This window comes from Protopterus annectens, chromosome 1.part0 (assembly GCF_019279795.1).
Source record: "Protopterus annectens isolate FY-2018-M chromosome 1.part0, PAN1.0, whole genome shotgun sequence".
Classification (NCBI taxonomy): Eukaryota; Metazoa; Chordata; order Ceratodontiformes; family Protopteridae; genus Protopterus; species Protopterus annectens.
The window spans coordinates 408,955,348-408,974,732 of NC_056725.1; the positions used below are offsets into that span (position 1 = coordinate 408,955,348).

General features: G+C 42.0%; 1 protein-coding gene across 2 annotated transcripts in view; it reads right to left on the bottom strand.

Annotated features, from left to right (window-relative positions):
- Positions 1 to 19,385, bottom strand: part of LOC122792629 (solute carrier family 22 member 7-like) — a 590,546-nt gene that overhangs the window by 181,007 nt on the left and 390,154 nt on the right. The gene's annotated exons all lie outside the window — the stretch shown is intronic.

A 19,385-nucleotide genomic window follows, 5' to 3' on the forward strand; every position in this document is an offset into this window, starting at 1 on the left:
ACTGAACCACAAAAGGAGGGGGAGTATCAATATTCGTCAAAGATACCCACACCTCCAGGTTGGTGGTACAGCACGAAGCATCAGAGACTATCCATGTGCAACTAACAGTGGGTAAAACTGCCTTCCAGTTTATAGCCTGCTACAGACCACCCTCCCAAACCCAGGAACCCTACTCGGCCTTCCTGAGAACACTGGAAAATATGAAGGTCTCTCCAAACACCATTATATTGAATGACTTCAACTACCCAAATATAGACTGGGAGCATTACTCTAGCTCCAACACCCTAGCCCAAAGGTTCCTAGAATTTATAAACTCAAATGCTATGGAACAACTTGTTACCACTCCCACAAGAGGGGAAAACATACTGGAGGACCTGATCATCACCAACGTGGGGACTCTATGCTCCAGACCAGAAGTGTATCCCTCACTGGTAAGATCAGACCATAAACTAATCTCACTAGATATTCACATCCCGACCCCAGCCCCTGCCCAGAAAACCACAGTGAAAAACTTCTCTAAAGCAAATTTCACACTCCTCAAAACTGAGGTGGAATCCTTCAAAGCCCCCGGGCCTGTGCAAATACGGCCCAGACTGCAGAATCCTTTATAAATGCATTCTATGAACACCTTCAGGAATGCATGGATCATGCAATCCCAAACAAAACCAAGACCCAATCCTCCAAAGGCAGGCGCCCTGTCTGATGGACCCCAGCCATAAACAAACTATACAATAGAAGGAGGACGCTACTACATGATAGAGCAAAATCCCAAAAAGGGAAGGCATCTCTGATCAGTAATAGCAAAAAACTATGGGCACTCATAAAATCGTCTAAGGTCAGCTTCGAGAGAAAAATTGCACAGGACACTAAGGATAATCACAAGGCTTTCTTTAGTTATGTTAGGAACCTGGGAATTCCCAGATATGCTCAGAATTAATCCAAGATGACAAAAAATACACCAAACCCACAGACATTGCCAACATCCTAGCTGACAGGTTCAGCGCAAACTTCTCCCCCCCCTTCCCTACCAAAAGGGCAAATATCTATCCCAGCAAAGTGCTGTCCCCCTGACATCTCAGATGCTCAGGTAAGAGCCGCCATCTCCAAAGCAAAAAACACAGCATCAATGGGACCAGACAGTTTCCCGGGCTGCGTCTTACATGAACTCCAAGAAGAACTAAACCCAAACATAAAACTACTATTCAGTCTCAGCCTTACTACAGGACATGTACCCAAAGAGTGGTGTACAGCAACAGTGGTCCCTCTCCACAAAGGTGGTGCCTCAATGGATCCTAGAAACTATCGCCCCATAAGCCTGACTAGCTTGGTCTTCAAAGCTATGGAAAGGATCATCATGGACCTCATAAATAAAGATATTGGGGACCTACAGACACTGGATCCTACCCAGTTCGGCTTTGGAAAGGGCAGATCCTGCCTCTTAAACCTGGTTGATTTCTTTGAAACAGTCACCAAGGCCATTGACGAGGGGAAGGTGGTCCACATAGCCTACCTGGACCTCGCAAAAGCCTTTGATACAATACCCCACTCGGGCATTATAGATAAGCTCACCAGCTTAAATATAAACCCCTATGTCACTAGATGGGTTGCAAACTGGCTCAAGGACAGAACCCACATGGTTAGAATTGCTGGAGCCATGTCAGACTCCAAACCAGTTACAAGTGGCATCCCACAAGGCTCAGTCCTGGGACCTCTCTTTTTCGCTATATATTTCTCAGAGGTACAGGCCAACATGGAAGGACTGTGGCTGACCAAGTTCACAGATGACTGCAAACTGGGCACCATAATCGACTCTCCAGCCGACCCAAGCATCCTACAAAAGGGCCTCATAGAAACAGACAACTGGTGCCAGAGCCATGGCCTCAAGCTAAACGCCAAAAAGTGTATAGTCATCCCCTTCGGCAAAAACAAAGTGCACACAAATTACCACATAGATGGTAATCCGTTAAGTACGGAAGAAGTAATTAGGGACCTGGGGACCCAAGTGGATAGCAATATCTCATTCGACAACCACGTGGCCAAAGTGGTTAGAAAAACATTTTATATTGCCCACCTAATCATGAAGGGATTCACATCTAGATCAGGGGAGGTCATTGTGCCTCTTTACTCATCCCTCATCAGGCCCATAATTGAGTACAATGCCCCTTTTGGGATGTACCTTACCAGACACCTGCAGCAACTGGAAAGACCCCAAAAGTACCTCACCAAGAGGATCAAAGGGCTCAAACAGATGCCATATGCTGCCCGGTTAAAGAAACTCCAGCTCTACTCAGTGGCATACCACCTGCTCAGAGGCGATCAGTGCCTAATATATAAAGCCATGTCCAACCCGGAATTAATGGACATACTGCACCTCAGAAAATCCAAATCCCATTGAGCTACACGCTCGAGAGACTTGAACCTCAGCACTGAAATAAATAGGACATGCTGGAGGGACAGATTCATAACCCAGAGGCTCCCTACACTCTGGAATAAAATCCCAGTCCAGGTTAGGCAGAGTCCCTCATTGACACTCTTCAAGAGGAATCTTGATGAGTGGATGGGAGATCGTAGATTTACTCCGGGTATCACTTCTGTGTCACTATCAGACAGAGGCACCGTATACTAACCTCAAAAAAGGGCATAGCAAAATTCATTTAAAATGGGTGGCGAAAGCCAAACACATTCTGGCTAGGCTTGTAAATGCCCTAGGGCAGATAGCCTAGTATGAACCTATGAACCTATAAACCTATGAACAAAAAAGTATCTGTAGAATGCTTTTTGAAATATAACATTATTAAAATTATTTGAATATAATGGTTAACTTTGTAGCAATTGATTTTTGTTCACTGCTATGTATGTTTCAAGTTATTGGACGGTCAAGCGACAGAAAATGGCTCTTTAAATAAGATTAGGTATTTATTGTTTTTTTTTTGTTTCTGATAGGCTGCGTTTCATGACATCACTTAATGTTTTTATTTGAATATGGGGTGATGAATGTTTAGATAATACTGAAGTAGTTCTTATTATCAAAGGAATGAAAGTGCTTAATATTTTCCTTTCTTTTAGTGGCTTTTGTTAATGCTTTAGTGTCGTTTTCAAGTTTTAGCTTTACTCTCTTTTTTGGTTTCAGAGATAGAAAACAGTTGACTGAAGGCATATAACTGTTTATTAGTCTTCAGATTTACTTTACACATAGATTTTGGTGCATGTATTTCCCCAAACAAGTCATCTTTGACTTACTCATGTATCTTGTTTACTTGTGTTTATAAATCAGTATGACATCTTTAAACTTATGACTGCTGATTTTCACTCTCATTATAATGGCTAGCTTTATATAGATGTTTTCCAAAATAGAAGACTTACTCACCACAAATGGAGGAAAACTCTACATGCCCCCTATTAATAATTACCAGGAGACACTGTCCTTTTCCTACTGAAATGCAGACCCAATCAAACAAGACATCACCACACTCTTTAGACAATGCAGCTATCATGCACTCCTTTTTATACCAAGATACTAGACTGCTTCTGATCAACGCACAAGTTCTGTCTGTATTTCAGCAGTGCAGTACAAAGGCAAGAGAGCTCTTTTGTTTTAAAGTACAAGAGTATTACATTTTTATAATATTCCTTTTAGAGCTCTCCCATTGCCACCTCAACTGTAGTCAAGTGTTTTGCTCAGGTATATACATTTATTTATTTCATTTTGCTTTACTTCTTTTTACTTAATCACCACTTCGAAATTCCAGTCAAGCCTAATCCATAATTTCTCTCTACCCTGTGCAAACCATCATGGCCAGAACAACAGTGAGGTCTGGGTGCATAGAGTTCCAGAACAACTGTCTCACAAGGGTCTATTTTTTTTATTTTTGCCTGCTTTAACTGATTTCACCTTAGCTGCTCCTATATTAGCTTGGACACTAAGCCAACACACTGTGCCAGATTCTGAAACAATTTTTACAAAGGGTAAGATGGTATGTGACTGTCACCAATCTATCAACAGTTATGTAAAGCCTGACTTAACATCTCATGAAAAAATGAATGAGATATGAAAATGATAAAACGTTAGCACAGGTCTGGCCAGTGGTATCCTATATGGGACTTCAAAAGAAAGCAATGACATGGTCTGGTATGCTAATTAAAGGCACATATAAATATTGGTAGAGACCCCCATCATCATCATCATCAGCAGCAGCAGCAGCAGCTCCCTCTTTCCTATTTCCCATACAGAGTCAGAGTGTACTCTGACAGTCACATAGAACCTATGAGCATTATATGTAAGGCCATGGAAAGAATAATCATGGACCTGATACATAATGACCATAGGAAGCCTACAGACACTGGACCCAACACAATTCAGCTTTGTCAAGGTCAGGTCATGCCTATTGAATGGTCGATTTCTTTGAGAAAGTCACTAAGACCATGGATGAAGGTAAAACAGTACATACCACCAAGCTCAACCTGGCCCAAGGTATTTAACACAATTCTCCACTCAGGTATTATAAGTAAACACATAAAATTTGGCATAAATCCATGTGTCACCACATGGATAGCCAATTGGCTCACAGACAGGACACATGTGGCTAAAGTGTGTGAATCCAGAACCAGCAAGAGGCCATTTACTAGTGATGTGCCACAGGGCTGAGTGCTGGAACTACTCCTGTTCAGAATATACTTCTCTGAAGTCAAGGTAATGTGGAAGGCCTCTGTATGACAAAGTTAGCCGATGACCGCAAGCTGGGTGCATTCATTGAATCCCCTAATGATGTAGATATCCTTCAGAAGGGTCTAGAGCAGACAAATGATTGGCACCACAATCATGGCTTAAAACTAAATGTGAAAAAATGCATTATGATACCCTTTGGGTGGTCAAATACCCCTGCAAATTACAACATCAATAGCACTCCCATAAGAGTAGACTCAGAGGTGAGATATCAAGGTACACAAATAGATGGTAACCTGAACTTTGACTGCCATTTGTCCACAGTGGTGAGGAAGTCCTTCTATCTGACACAATTTATAAGTAAAGGCATGACATCCAGATCCAAGGAAATTATTGTCCCACTGTACCCTCCCCTCATTAGACCACTAATCTAGTACAGTGAGCCAAATGGCATGTACTTGTCTAGGCACTTACTACAGCTAGAGTGACTTTAAAGGTTCCTCACAAAAAATACAGAGTATAATCAACATGTCCTATAGGTATAGACTAAAAGCCATATCCCCTTACTATATGTCCTACAGGCAATTAAGGGGTGACTTGTGCCTGACCTACAAGACATTCACAAATCCAGCCCTGATGGAGCTGCTACACATCCTTATGTCAGACAGCATGAGGCTGATCTAATCTAGGGATCTAAACACAGCGACTCAAGAAAAATATGCATGAGACAGAAATATGACTCAGAGATTGCCCTATCTTTGGAAAAGGCTTCCTATTCACATTAAGCAGAGCTCTACTCTGTCCCTCTTCAAATGCAATTTGTATCAATGGATGGGAAATCATAAATTCACACCTGAGGTAGTGCTTATATTCTTTATGGACTGGGGCAGTCTTTAAGATACTCAAGGCATAGGCACAAATCCATGCCATCCTCTTGCCCATATGAGCCATATATTGGTTAAAATAGGGTTATATTGGCTAAGTTTGTAAGGGCTCTTAAGTCGTTAACCTAGTAATCTCCTATGAACCTATGAAGCTATAAACTGTTTTCACCTCTCTTGATCTCTCCTACCTTCTCCAACAATCATGGCTGAATGTCACAAGTCTTCTCTTATACAGTCCATCCATCTCTTTACTGGGCATCCTCATTTTCTCTTGCCTTCTCCCTGCCTTTCCCAAATCTTCTTCACCGAATCATCTTCTGCTTTCCTGCATATGTGCCTGACACTGTAATATGTTCTCTTTTACCTTGTCTGCAACTGGGGCTACTTTTGCTTCTTCTCTGATGTCATAATTTTTTGTTTGACCGCTAGTGTGCTTCTTACCAGCCTTCTGCAACACTTCGTCTCCATCACCTCAAGTTTAAACAACTGTACTGCCTTCACTGCCCAGGTTTCTGTCCAATACAGAAGTACTGGTTGTACCACTGTTTTGTACTCCTTACTTGTCAGCTTCTTTGGTGTTCATCTCAAATACTACCCCTGACACTCTATTCCAATTATCTGCAGTCCTTTTGATTCTGGCTTTGGCCTCCTCATTCAGGTTTTCTTTTTCCTCAACCAGCCCTCCCAGATTCTTAAAAATGTGAACTTGTTCCACTATTTTCCCTTCTATCTCAATATTCAGGTTCTTCTCCTTATTTCTCAGTTGGCTGTCATGAAAACTGTCTTGTCTGTACTCATTTGCATCTCATGTGCCTTCCTTTTTACATTCCATTGCCCTATCCCTTGCTGAAGTTCTTGTTCAGAGTTTGCTTGCAATGCCACATCATCCACATACAGCAGCTTTGTTGGTCTGTTCCCTCTGACCTGTTTGTTTATGTAGTCCATTATTGGTATGAACTGAAGTGGGATCAGAGCAGAACCCTGATGCACAACCACTCTCACTGGGAGACCCTCTGTAAGTCCAAATACTATTTGTACACATACTTGTGACATTTGTTCCTAGTGCAATAGCCTGCACTAATTCTAGCAGTGTTTCCAGCACTAAGAACTATTGCAGGACTGCTCTAGTCAGTTTTCTTGGGACCTTGTCATATACTTTCTTAAGGTTTAGGAATGGCCTGGACACAACATAATATTCTTCTGGAATTTCAGAATGCTGCAGAAGCTAAGCATTCAGAAACTCAACTGATGTTAGTCCTAATGTATACTAATGTTTGAAATGTAAAAATATATACTGCAATGTCAAACAGTTGTCTACTGATATTTATTATGCTGTCTAATGCTTATTCAGGTCAGTTTATTTTAAATGTAGTGTGCATTTTATATTATGTTTATCTTATTTAATCACATATATAATATCATATATGATATAATATATATATATATATATATATATATATATATATATACACACACACACATACATACACATACATCTATAAATATATATATAACTATATATATCTATATGTATCTGTATATGTATATATATATATATATATATATATATATATATATATATATACACACACATATATATATATATATATATATATATATATATATATATATATATATATATATATATATATATATATATATATATATATATATATATATATATATATATATATATATATATATATATATATATATATATGAGTCCATGTTAAATGACCCCCGGATTCACTATCCTTCCTTGCATGACTAAGTCATGCATGGAATCGGCCATTTAGGTGCATGACGGCAGCGCACCATGCATATTAATGAAGGTGCGCTGCCTAAGCTCCTAATATTACATGGAGCATTGAAGAGTGCAGGGGGGGTGTCTGAAAGCAGAGCTCTCAGAATATACATGCACCCGCAATGAAGGACTGTAGAAAGGTAGTACACAATGAGAGAGAGACCGCTCATAGATGTACTCATACCCCCAGCAACATCCCCCCACATATATACCCCCAGCAACATCCCCCCACATGTATAAGAGCAATAAATAAATATTTATTTTTTAATGAAACGGACGAAGCTTAACCGTAGGTGCGCAGGTTTGCCTGTTGCTTAGCTACAGTTAATTCAGTTTAAATAGCAGAAAGAGGATAAAAAGCAAGATATATGGAAATGAAGCATAACAGCAATAGTGTACTGGGCAGAGCATTCTCCATATGAGCAGCCATTCCTGGTTCGAGTCTCACTGCAGTACATTCCATTTTCCAAGTCAAATCAGTGTATGATCAATATTTTTAGTTGCATAACCTAATAAATAACATATATTTGTGAACTGGAGTACTGCATGTAATGCGGATGTGAGGTGTCAGTGTCATAATGTTGCAAAGTCTGCAGATAATCAGATGTGCCCCATACAGTATCACAGATACAAATGGAAAGTAAACTGTGTAATGAATGATAACTCCATACATTTTCCAAATTCATTACCACCCCAAGAACCATTAGACTATTACTGTCTAAAATATAGCAGTAGTAAGCGGTAGTAAACATATTTAAGCACTAGTAAGCGGGCACTAGTAAGTGGGTTTAAGCCTGTTTGTGCAGGGGTAAGCAATGCGCACACAGGTTAAGCAAGATTGAAGCTAATTCACTGTAAGCATATGTAACCGGAGGTTAGCATTGCTTACCTTCACGCAAACCAGCGCAAACCCACTTACAATTGCTTAAAAGTGCCTTAATCACTCTGTATGCATCAGCTGCTGTTCTGGGCAGAAAAAAAAATAAGCAGGCTTTGCAGGTCATGAACCCAGCATCCTCTACACTACAGTCACAGTAGTTAACCACTAAGCCGTCACAGCAGTACATAAGATTGAGGTTTCAACAAACAAATTCTCACCTTGGGAAAATCAAACTGAACATGTGAAAGTAATCTATTATTCAGTGTGATGTTGTATAACCTGCTACATAACATAAATATGTGAACTGGAGTACTGCAGTAAGGCCAGATGTGAGGTGTTATTGTAATAAAGTGTTGAAGTCCCTAGGACCCTATACAGTGTACATACACATGAATCATGGATACCAGACATGTATATAACATGTTATCATCATCATCTTCTTTTGGCTATTCCCGTTAGGGGTCCAAACAGCGAGTCACCTGTTTCTATTTCTTCCTGTCCTCTGCATCTTGCTCTGTCACACCAACCACCTGCATGTCCTATCTCACCACATCCATAAACCTTATCTTAGACCTTCCTCTTTTCCTGTTACCTGGTAGCTTCATCCTTAGCATCTTTTTTCCCAATATACTCAGCATCCCTCCTCAGCACATGTCCAAACCAATGTAATCTTGCCTCTCTGGCTTTGTCTCCAAACCTTCCAACCTGGGCTGACCCTCTAATATACTTATTCCTTATCCTGTCCACCCTCGTCACACCCAGTGCAAATCTTAACATCTTTAACTCTGCCACATCCAGCTCAAACTCCTGCCTTTTTGTCAATGCCACTGTCTCCAACCCATATAACATAGCTGGTCTCACTACCCTCTTGTAGAACTTCCCTTTCACTCTTACAGGTACTCGTCTGTCACAAATCACTCCTGAGACTCTTCTCCACTCACTCCATCCTGCCTGCACTCTCTTCTTCACCTCTCTTCCATACTCACCCTTACTCTGAACTATTGACCTCAAGTATTTAAACTCATCCACCTTCGCCACCTCTACTCCTTGCATCCTCACCATTCCTCTATCCTCCCTCTCATTCACACACATATATACTGTCTTAGTCCTGCTGACCTTCATTCCTCTTCTCTCTAGAGCATATCTCCATCTCTCCAGGGTCTTCTCCACCTGTTCCCTACTCTCACAACACATCACAATGTCATCTGCAAACATCATAGTCCACTGGGACTCCTGTCTGATCTCGTCTGTCAACCTGTCCATCACCATTGCAAATAAGAAAGGGCTCAGAGCTGATCCTTGATGTAACCCCAACTCCACCTTAAACGCATCTGTCACTCCCACAGCAGACCTCACTGCTGTCACACTATCCTCATATGTAATGAATAATAAATCAATGCCAAAAAGCAAATATAATGCAAATGAAATATTAAGCAATGCTAAGTGTTGCACAGCTCCGCTTAATTGGTGTAAGCAATGTGTAGGCTAGCCACTTCAATCTGTGCATTGGTATACCTCTTTAAACAATGCCAACCTTAGGTAAGCAGGTGTGCCCATAACTTAGCCTATTCAAAACCGTCCATTCACAGAAAAGTGTGGGAAATCGGGTGTATTTAAACCCCACAGGCGGGAATACTTCCCATAACTGGTTGCAACTTCCAATTGTAGGCAGAATGGCTGGAGTTGAAGAAGGCACTTGATTTCGAGTGCAGTGCTGGGGCACCCAGGATTTCAGATTCATGGTATGGCTCCTGGTAAAACACCATGAGCAGAGACTACTACAGAGCCAGTACCAGAGCTCCCAGTATAAAGCGGAGAGGCCTGGGATAGTCTCGCCCATGACCTCACCAGTGCCACTGGTATCCCCCAGACTGGTGAGCAGGTCAGGGATCACTATGTTGACCTGAAGAAGCAGAGAGGGGATCTCTTGGATCAGTGGATCCAAGAATCAAGGCAGATGGCCGATGCCCCAGCACTGAGTAAGTAGTCATTCTACTAAGTAGATAATAATTACCTAGCTTGTGTATACTATGGATAGGTATGGCTAAATATCACTGTATTTCTCTGACAGCTGCAAATGAGCAGGCTGCGAACCAACAAGCCCATGCTGCCAGGTTGCAAAGGCTGTGTCGCGAGGCAGGTTAGTAATAATCTTGCATGTACTGTCATAACAAATAAATATAACAGTTCTAGAAAGTGTTGTACCAGTATAAAAATGTATTGTGTATGGGATGTACTGAATAAACTAGACAAAATGACAGGAAGACTGTCATATAGGCTGTATGTAAATAAAGGTGTAATATCCTGTGAATAAAGGTATAGCCCCTGGAGTGCTTGTGTTTATTGTGCTTTCATATGTTGTTGTAGTGTTGCATTCTATAAATAGTCCTGTTGTATTAAGCAGTGTTACCCACACTGTGGTATGCAGATAAAATGTGTAGGAAATTCAGTATAACAATGTTGGGAGTCCCAAGATGTCAGTCATATTGTACAACTAAGGGAGACTTAAACAGAAAACATTGGAATGCTTCACACCAGTTCCCTGATAGCACAGTGTACTGTGATGTTAACTGTAATATTTTTACCACACACAGCAGGGATTTGAATCCCGTGAGTGGTAGTAAGTTGTATGCATAATCATATCCCACAACTGTACAGAGTTTGTGAGAATGTTCAGATAGAAAGCTGTATGCATAATTAGACCCAACTGTACAGAATTTGCTAGAATGTTCAGATAGTAAGTTGTAAGCATAATCATAACCGTCAACTGTACAGACTGTGTCAGAATGTTCAGATAGTAAACTGTATGCATATTCATACCCCTCAACCATTCCGATATGTCCAGCATGTCCAGATAAATGGCCCAAATCTGCTGCCTGGTACCCTGTTCCCCTGACAAATCAGTGTGATGATCCAAGAAGTGTAGGCAGCTTTTAATGACATATAACTGATAGTCAGACCTGTACATAGTCAGAGAATGTATATGAAAACAAACCTGTCATTGTAGCATCTCACCCAAAGTGTATGAGAGCAATTCTCAAAATATTTCACATTAACACCTGCATCTTGTCAAGCCTTGAACAGAGTGTGTGCAATAACAGATTGTGAGGTCTGTGTATAACATCAACATGGAATCTGGGAGTATGTGTAGAAATTGTCCGGTAATGTTAGCAAAGATTTTTCTCCATAGCTATAACAGGTAAGAGGTGTAGACTGTAGGCACAACACAGTTCACTCACAAGCATGGAATCTGGGAGTATGTCTAGAAATTGTCAGGTAGTGTTAACAAAGATTTTCTCAACAACTATAACAGGTAAGAGGTGTAGACTATACGTAAGACACAGTCCACATATATACTAATCTACAAACATAACATTGTACAAAGAAAGGCCATTTGGTAGTGTAATAATACATGTAAGGGACAGATCACTGCAGTGACTAAGAAAGTTGTAAAAACTACAGGGATATATTAGTTGTTAATTGACCTCTCTCTCTCATCCCTACCATATATGCAACAATAACCTAGTTACACACCTCAATGGGTATGTGTACACTCCAAACTTTTGTTGGGACATATGTCCTATTGGTTTATAAATATTCACATTTGGTTCTATGCATGTGCCATGTTAAAATACTTCCATATTGGTGGTCTGTTGCAATGAATGAAACCTGCATGCTGTTTTAATGGCCACTGTTGTTCCATATATGCATGTGTTCTGCTTGCTCTGCAACTGTTTTAAATCTGGTGTCTTGGGTTAATGGGAATTCTGTTATAACTAATCCTGAATGCTGTTGACTATTACTAACCCATATCTTTCTTATAACTGCAACACCATAGCTCGTATGGGAAGGCCGGTCCTAGTGGACCTATCTGTCCCACCTCAGCTGGCCATGGCACAGCCTGGGACCTCATCCTCCATTGGCCCTGCACCACCTTCGGGTGGAACTGCCACAGGGGATGGGGCCCTGCCCCCCTGGGAGTGGGGCTGGAGAGGAACCTGTCACCTGCCATCAGGTCTGGGCAGTGGTGTGTAGGGAGCTCGACAAGGAGTTTCGAGACCAGCTACACCAGCTTGAGAGATGCATGGCCCAATTAGAGGGTGATCCTGCCCCTCCAACCCAACCCCAGCACAGCCACCTTTGGGGCCATGAAGGTGCAGTGGTGACTGCCCATGGGTGGAGACCTTAATCCCACTGTTTCTATTTTGGGGCTCATGGGTTTGCAACTCCCAAACACCCTCCCCATCCAAGGTGTTTCCCCCCAACATGTGTCATATACCAGCCCTGTATGCAGTCTTATCCGTCTTGTCTGTCATCCTACCCAACCTATCATCCCCAAGCATACCTACTCTCATTCCCCAACATCCCACTCTCACCTTAAAAAAAAAAGTCAATCTGTTCCCCCCAAAAAATCTCACCCCATACATAGCTGTCCATTTCGCACACGTGTCCACTGGACACATGTAATCTGGTCTAACTGGCATCACGACATATTATTGTTGTCCTCACCCTTCTCTCAGGGGTTCAAGTGTCCAAATGTACCTCCGAATTCAGTGTATATGCACAGTTGTTGCTGTAGAAGAAATTAGCAGCTATGGACCTTCTCTACACCCTTCCTGCACATCCCTGGCTATTTTCTCTACTGTCTTTCCCTCTTTGTGTCCCTTTTACACCACTTTCCTATCAACCCTTTTTTCTTTTGTTTTAAAGAAATTAGCATGAGGGTAAGCAGGAGTAAGCACTTTTAAGCAGCAGTAAGCGGGTTTAAGCCTGTTTGTGTGGGGCTAAGCAATGCACACACAGGTTAAGTAATTTTGAAACCGAGTGTAAGAAACTGTAACTGGAAGTTAGCACTGCTTAGCTCCATGCAAACCCGCGCAAACCCACTTACAACTGCTTAAAAGTGCCTTAATCTGTATCCAACGGCCCTTGTTTTGCCCAGCAACAAAATAAACAGCCTCTGCAAGGCTGAAATCTAAGAGCCTTCATACCATAGCCAATGTGATTTACCACTAAGCCATGGCAGATATACATACCCTGACGTTTTCACAAACATAGCATCCAGCAATATCATTCAACAGTACAGGAAATGTAGATGTATGTGTGTGTGTATATATATTTATCACTAAATACATATATACCTCTCCCTCTCTATATGATATACATATATATATATATATATATATATATATATATATATATATATATATATATATAAATATCAACATATAGATATATACATATGCATACATCCATACATATATATGTCTATATATATATATATATATATATATATATATATGTGTGTGTGTGTGTGTGTGTGTGTGTGTGTATGTATACAGATATAGATCTATAGATATAATAGATCACATAACAAAGACATATATGACCATAGGCACAGTTAATGGGTATGTGGGGGCTCAAGCAACATACGTCTTACACGTATCAATACCCCCCCAGCCAAACAGGTCTGCCCTGCAAGATAATACCAACTGTTGTGAATCCCATAACCAGGACCTGATACTACATGGCCACAAGATGTTAACAGTAAGCCATGCCACCTATATATATGCAACTACACATACACACACACAGGTATGCCTAGGAAGATACATAATTAGAGGGTACACACCACACTGAACAGCCAGTATCCCTACAGTTGCAACCTCATCAGATGCACAGTGATTGACTCAACCATACAAAAGACAATTGTTGCCTGAAACATATTCCCACAGAGAAGTCAAAGAATGTAACACCATACACAGGTTGGCCATACAAAAGACAGTTGTTGCCTGAAACATATTCCCAAAGAGAAGTCAAAGAATGTAACACCATACACAGGTTTGCATATGTTTTAATGGTTTATTTGTGTACTATTACAGTTCTATATGCCATGTCATATCACAAACAGAACAATGCAACTGTCAAACAGCTCATTTAAAGCAGTAATCTGAAAGCATAACATATGTTGCTGTCCAGGCAAAGGCTTCAAGTAGTAGAACAGGAAAGACTGACTGGGCCACAGGATAACAATCAATCAACAGTAAGTAATGCAGATGTATAGTCCAGCAGCCTCTAACTACACTCTGTATGCAATCCCTAGGGTGAAAAGACTTCAGCTGACACAATGGGATGTATCTGTTACATAACACTGCATAACTGAAAACATCACAATCACACTGACAAACAGAGCAGTCTGTATGGCAGTAAGCAGTAGGCCAGCAATGTTCCCACGGTGAAATGTATGGTAATGTACAGTCATATACCTTAAGGTGGCTTTCTACTGATATCCCTCACATGTTGTAACAGCCTAGGTTATTTATGGTGCATACCACCCCTACAGACTGACATACCGAGGCATATAACACTGTTATATACACTGACCTCTGGACTGCAGAGGGGCACACATGTGTTGTGCAGATAATGGCTACATATATATGGACCCTACCTCACAATTTGTGTGGAGGGGCCACAACAGCACTGGAATGATGGCAGGAATGGCAGCATGACATACTCACTGGCCAACACATAGGTTCATAGGTTCATAGGTTCATACTAGGCTATCTGCCCAAGGGCATTTATAAGCCTAGCCCATAGTTATGTGGCTTTCGCCACCCCTTTAGTTTGAATAAAAACTATGCCTATCATTTTGCTGTGCCTCTGTCAAGCAGTGACACTGAAGTAATCCCTGGGGTATATCTGCGATCTCCCATCCATTGGTCAAGATTCCTCTTGAACAAGGCCAGAGAGGTGCTCTGCCTCACATGTACCGGGATTTTGTTCCACAGCATAGGGAGTCTCTGGGTGATGAATCTGTCCCTCCAGCACTTTCTATTTATAACTGTGTCAAGGTTTAAGTCTCCCGCCCTTGTGGTTCTGAGGGATCTAGATTTTTTGAGGTGAAGCATATTCATCAAATCTGGGTTTGACATGGCCTTATATGTCAGGCACAGGTCACCTCTGAGCAAGCGGTATGAGACTGAATAGAGCTGGAGTTCTTTCAGTCGGGCAGCATAAGACATATTTTTGAGACCCTTTATCCTTTTGGTGAGGAACTTTTGGGGCCTTTCAAGCTGCAGCAGGTGTCTGGTCAGATACATTCAACGGGCATTGTACTCAATCATAGGTCTAATGAGTGATGAGTACAGGGGACGATGACCTCCCTTGATCTAGATGTGAATCCCTTCATGATCAGGTGGGCGATATAGAAGGTTTTCCTAACTACTTTAGCAACATGAGTGTCAAACGAAAGGCTACTGTCAACCTGGGTCCCCAGATCCCTGATGACTTTTTCTGTGCTCAGTGGATTGCCACCTATATGGTAGCTAGGGTAACCTTGTTTTTCCCGAAGGGTATGACTATGCATTTTTTGGCGTTTAACTTCAGGACATGGCTCTGGCACCAGTTATCCATTTCTGTGAGGCCCTTCTGGAGGATATCTGTGTCAGATGTGTTTTCGACTATGGCGCCCAGTTTGCAGTCATCTGCAAACTTTGTCAGCCATAACCCTCCTGTGTTTGCTTGTACTTCAGAAAAGTAGATGCCGAACAAGAGTGGACCCAGGACTGAGCCCTGTGGGACACCACTTGTGACAGGCTTTGAGTCTGACATGGCTCCAGCAACTCTGACCCTGTGGGTTCTGTCACTTAGCCAGTTTGCAACCCATCTTGTGATGTATGGGTTTACATTCAAGCTGATGAGTTTTTCGATGATACCTGTGTGGGTATTGTGTCAAGGCCTTTGCCAGGTCGAGGTAGGCTGTATGGACTGCCTTTCCTCATCAATGGCCTTGGTGACTGTCTCAAAAAGTCAACCAAGTTTAAGAGGCAGGATCTGCCTTTGACAAAGCCAAACTGGGTTGGATCCAAAGTCTGCAAGTTCCCTATGTCTTTATTTATGAGTTCCATTATGATCCTCTCCATGGCTTTGCAGATAAGGCTTGTCAAGCTAATGGGGTGGTAATTTCCAGGGTCTGTGGAGGCACCACCCTTATGAAGTGGGACCACAGTCGCCGTGCGCCACTCCTTGGGTACGTATCCTGAGGTGAGGCTAAGATTAAACAGCTGTCCTAACTGTGGGTTTAATTCCTCGTTGAGTTCGTGAAGCACACAGCCGGGGACACCATCCGGTCCCATGGATGCTGTGTTTTTGCCTTAGTGAGGGCAGTTCTCACCTGGGCGTTGGAGATGGTTGGGGGTCTACAATCCTCTGGAATAGATATCTCTTGTTGGGGGGGGGGAGAAGTTTGCACTGAACCTGTCAGCCAGTAAGTTGGCAATGTGTGTAGGTTCAGTAATTTTCACATCATTTTGAACTAATTCTGAGCATATCTGGGAGTTTCCTCCTAGGTTTCTAACATAGCTAAAGAAGGCCTTATGATTGTCTTTAGAGTCCTTGGTGATTTTTCTCTCAAAATTTGCCTTGGATGATTTTATGAGAGCTCTTAGTTTTTTACTTATAATGATCAAAGGTGTCTTACCTTTCAAGGATTTTGCTCTATCTTGTAGTAGCTTCCTCCTTTTGTTGTAGAGCTTGTTTATGGCTGGGGTCCACCAGACTGGACGCTTGCCTTTGGTACAGAGAGTCTTAGTTTTGTTTGGGATTGCCTGATCCATGCAATCCTGTAGGTGCTGGTAGAAGGCATTTGTAAGTGATTCAGCGGTTTGAGTAATGTTTACCACTGGCTCAGGGGCCTTAAAGGAGACCACACTAGTTTTAGAAGTGTGAAATCGGCTTTTGAGAAGTTTTTCACTGTGGTCTTTTTGTTTCAGGTGGGGCGGGCGGATGAGGACCTCCAGCGAGATTAGTTTATGATCTGATCTCACCAGTGAGGGGTATACTTCCGGTGTTGAACATTTTGATCCCATGTTCATGATGATGAGATCAAGTATGTTTTCTCCTCTTGTGGGGATGGTGACTAGTTGTTCCATGGCATTTGAGTTTATGAACTCCAGGAATCTTTGGGTTTGAGTGTTCGGGCTTGAGTAGCATTCCCAGTCTATATTAGGGTAGTTGAAGTCACCTAGTATGATGGTGTTTGGAGATACATTTATCCCCTTCAATGTTTTCAGGAAGGCCATGTGAGGTTCCTGAGTTTGAGAGGGTGGCTTGTAACATGCTACAAATTGCAGAGCAGTCTTGCCTATGGTTAATTGCACCTGGATGGTCTCCGATGCATCGTGCGTTGCCACCAACCTTGAGGTGTGGGTGTCCTTTATGAATATGGACACCCCCCCTCCTTTCTTGGTGTTGTCCGGATTTTGGGGCCGGAACGCATGATATGAGGTGAAACCTGTTAGTGCTGGGGTGCTCTCAGGAGCCTTGAACCAGGTTTCTGTCACAGCACAGACATCGATGTTCTCCATATTGAGAAGGGCCTCGAGTGCGTGTATCTTGAGATTGAGACTTCTGGCATTGAGCAGCATTACCCTTAGTTTTTTTCCTTTTTGGTGTTCTAGGGTGGTAGGTTTAGAATTTGAGCCTTGCCTAAAAAAGGCACTATGGGGGTGGCAAGAGCCTTTGCCAATATCCGGAAGCCCAGGGGTGACAGGTGCAAGCCGTCCCTTGTGAAGCAGCGTGGCTTGTCCAGCATCTCATCCCAGGCAGACAGACCCTGGATCCCCTTTGAATGACACCAGGATTTAAGCCAATTATTAAAGCTGATCATCTTATCACTGTATTGTGGCATCATTCTAGGTGAAGGTAGGATACTGCTTAAGGTCAGGGTCATACCTGCCTGGGCTACATAATCAGAGAGCTCCTCGACATAATAACCTCTTACTGCATGTCATATGGACAAAGCCTGGTATGTTGGTGGAGGACAGAGGCCGGTACACAGGCCCATATGTGAAAGAGTGTCATACACTGAGCAAGTTGTTGTTGTTACAGGATAGTCTGCAAAATACCCTTAGACAGGTATATGAAGTAAGAAACTCAAATGGATGTAGTCACCTACTGATAGCACTCAACAAACACACTGCCAGTGATATATCTGACACAAGACCTGTGTGGTGGACAGACAAAACATAGGGCCACAGTTGAGAGCTATGCAGACAGACTGCAGTCCATGTTAAACTAGTATGTACACACAAACCCTGCAACACTGGTGCTATACAATGCATATAACAACACTACTCACACTCTGTCTGTAGTTCTGGAACCTTATAGAAATATGTAGCTGCCCTGAGACTGAGAGCTATTGTTACCTGCTGTTTGTAACACTGCTGCCCACACAAAGGAAGTATGTCCACCATACAGGAAAGGTAAAAGGACCGCGCCTAAATGATGCAGGGATTTATAGTAGTGGGTTGCCATGACAGTGGTAACTGGATGTACTACACAGCATGCTGCATGCAGGTAGAGAGTGGAGGACACTGACTGGTGCAGAGGCCCTCATATGATCATGTGCTTCACCTACAAAACTCCATGCTGCAATATATTCAAAGCAACTCAATCCAGTTGCTGGAGAGAGAGAGAAAGAGATCAAACAAGCTGTAGGCTAAGACTAGAAAAGAATTTCTGAACAGACAGTCACACAACAGGTATGTATATACAGTAAGTATATATGCATGTAATTGACTGTAGTACTTATTTCATAATAATGGGATAGATGATGTTGAATGATTTATATGTGCCATCAGGTGTTGTTGTTGTAATAATGTTCAGCCGAACAAATGCTATGGACACTAGAGTCTGTCCCTGTGGGTAGTGGGCCATACCCATCAACTGTGCAGAGCAGAACTGACTGACAAGATGTAAGCCATCATAGTGTGTGTTGTATAATGGAAAACATGTATAGTAGTGTGGACAATAGCCGGTGGTGGAAGTAATGGCATAATAATGGATATGTGGGTTCCAGAGCTCACCACTTGCAGTATACTCAGGTTAATGTGTAATGTAGCATGATGAAATGCCATAGTTGTGTAATAGGCATATCTGCAATCTTTCCCTATATATACCCCCCTAATGCTAGGCTGTGTCCATATGTGGCACCTGTCTGTGTTGTAACAAGGCAGAACACTCCAGCTGTGCAGGAAGGAGAGTTAGAGATCATGGATCTGATGTCTGAATGTACCATATATATATATATATATATATATATATATATATATATATATATATATATATATATATATGTGTGTGTGTGTGTGTGTG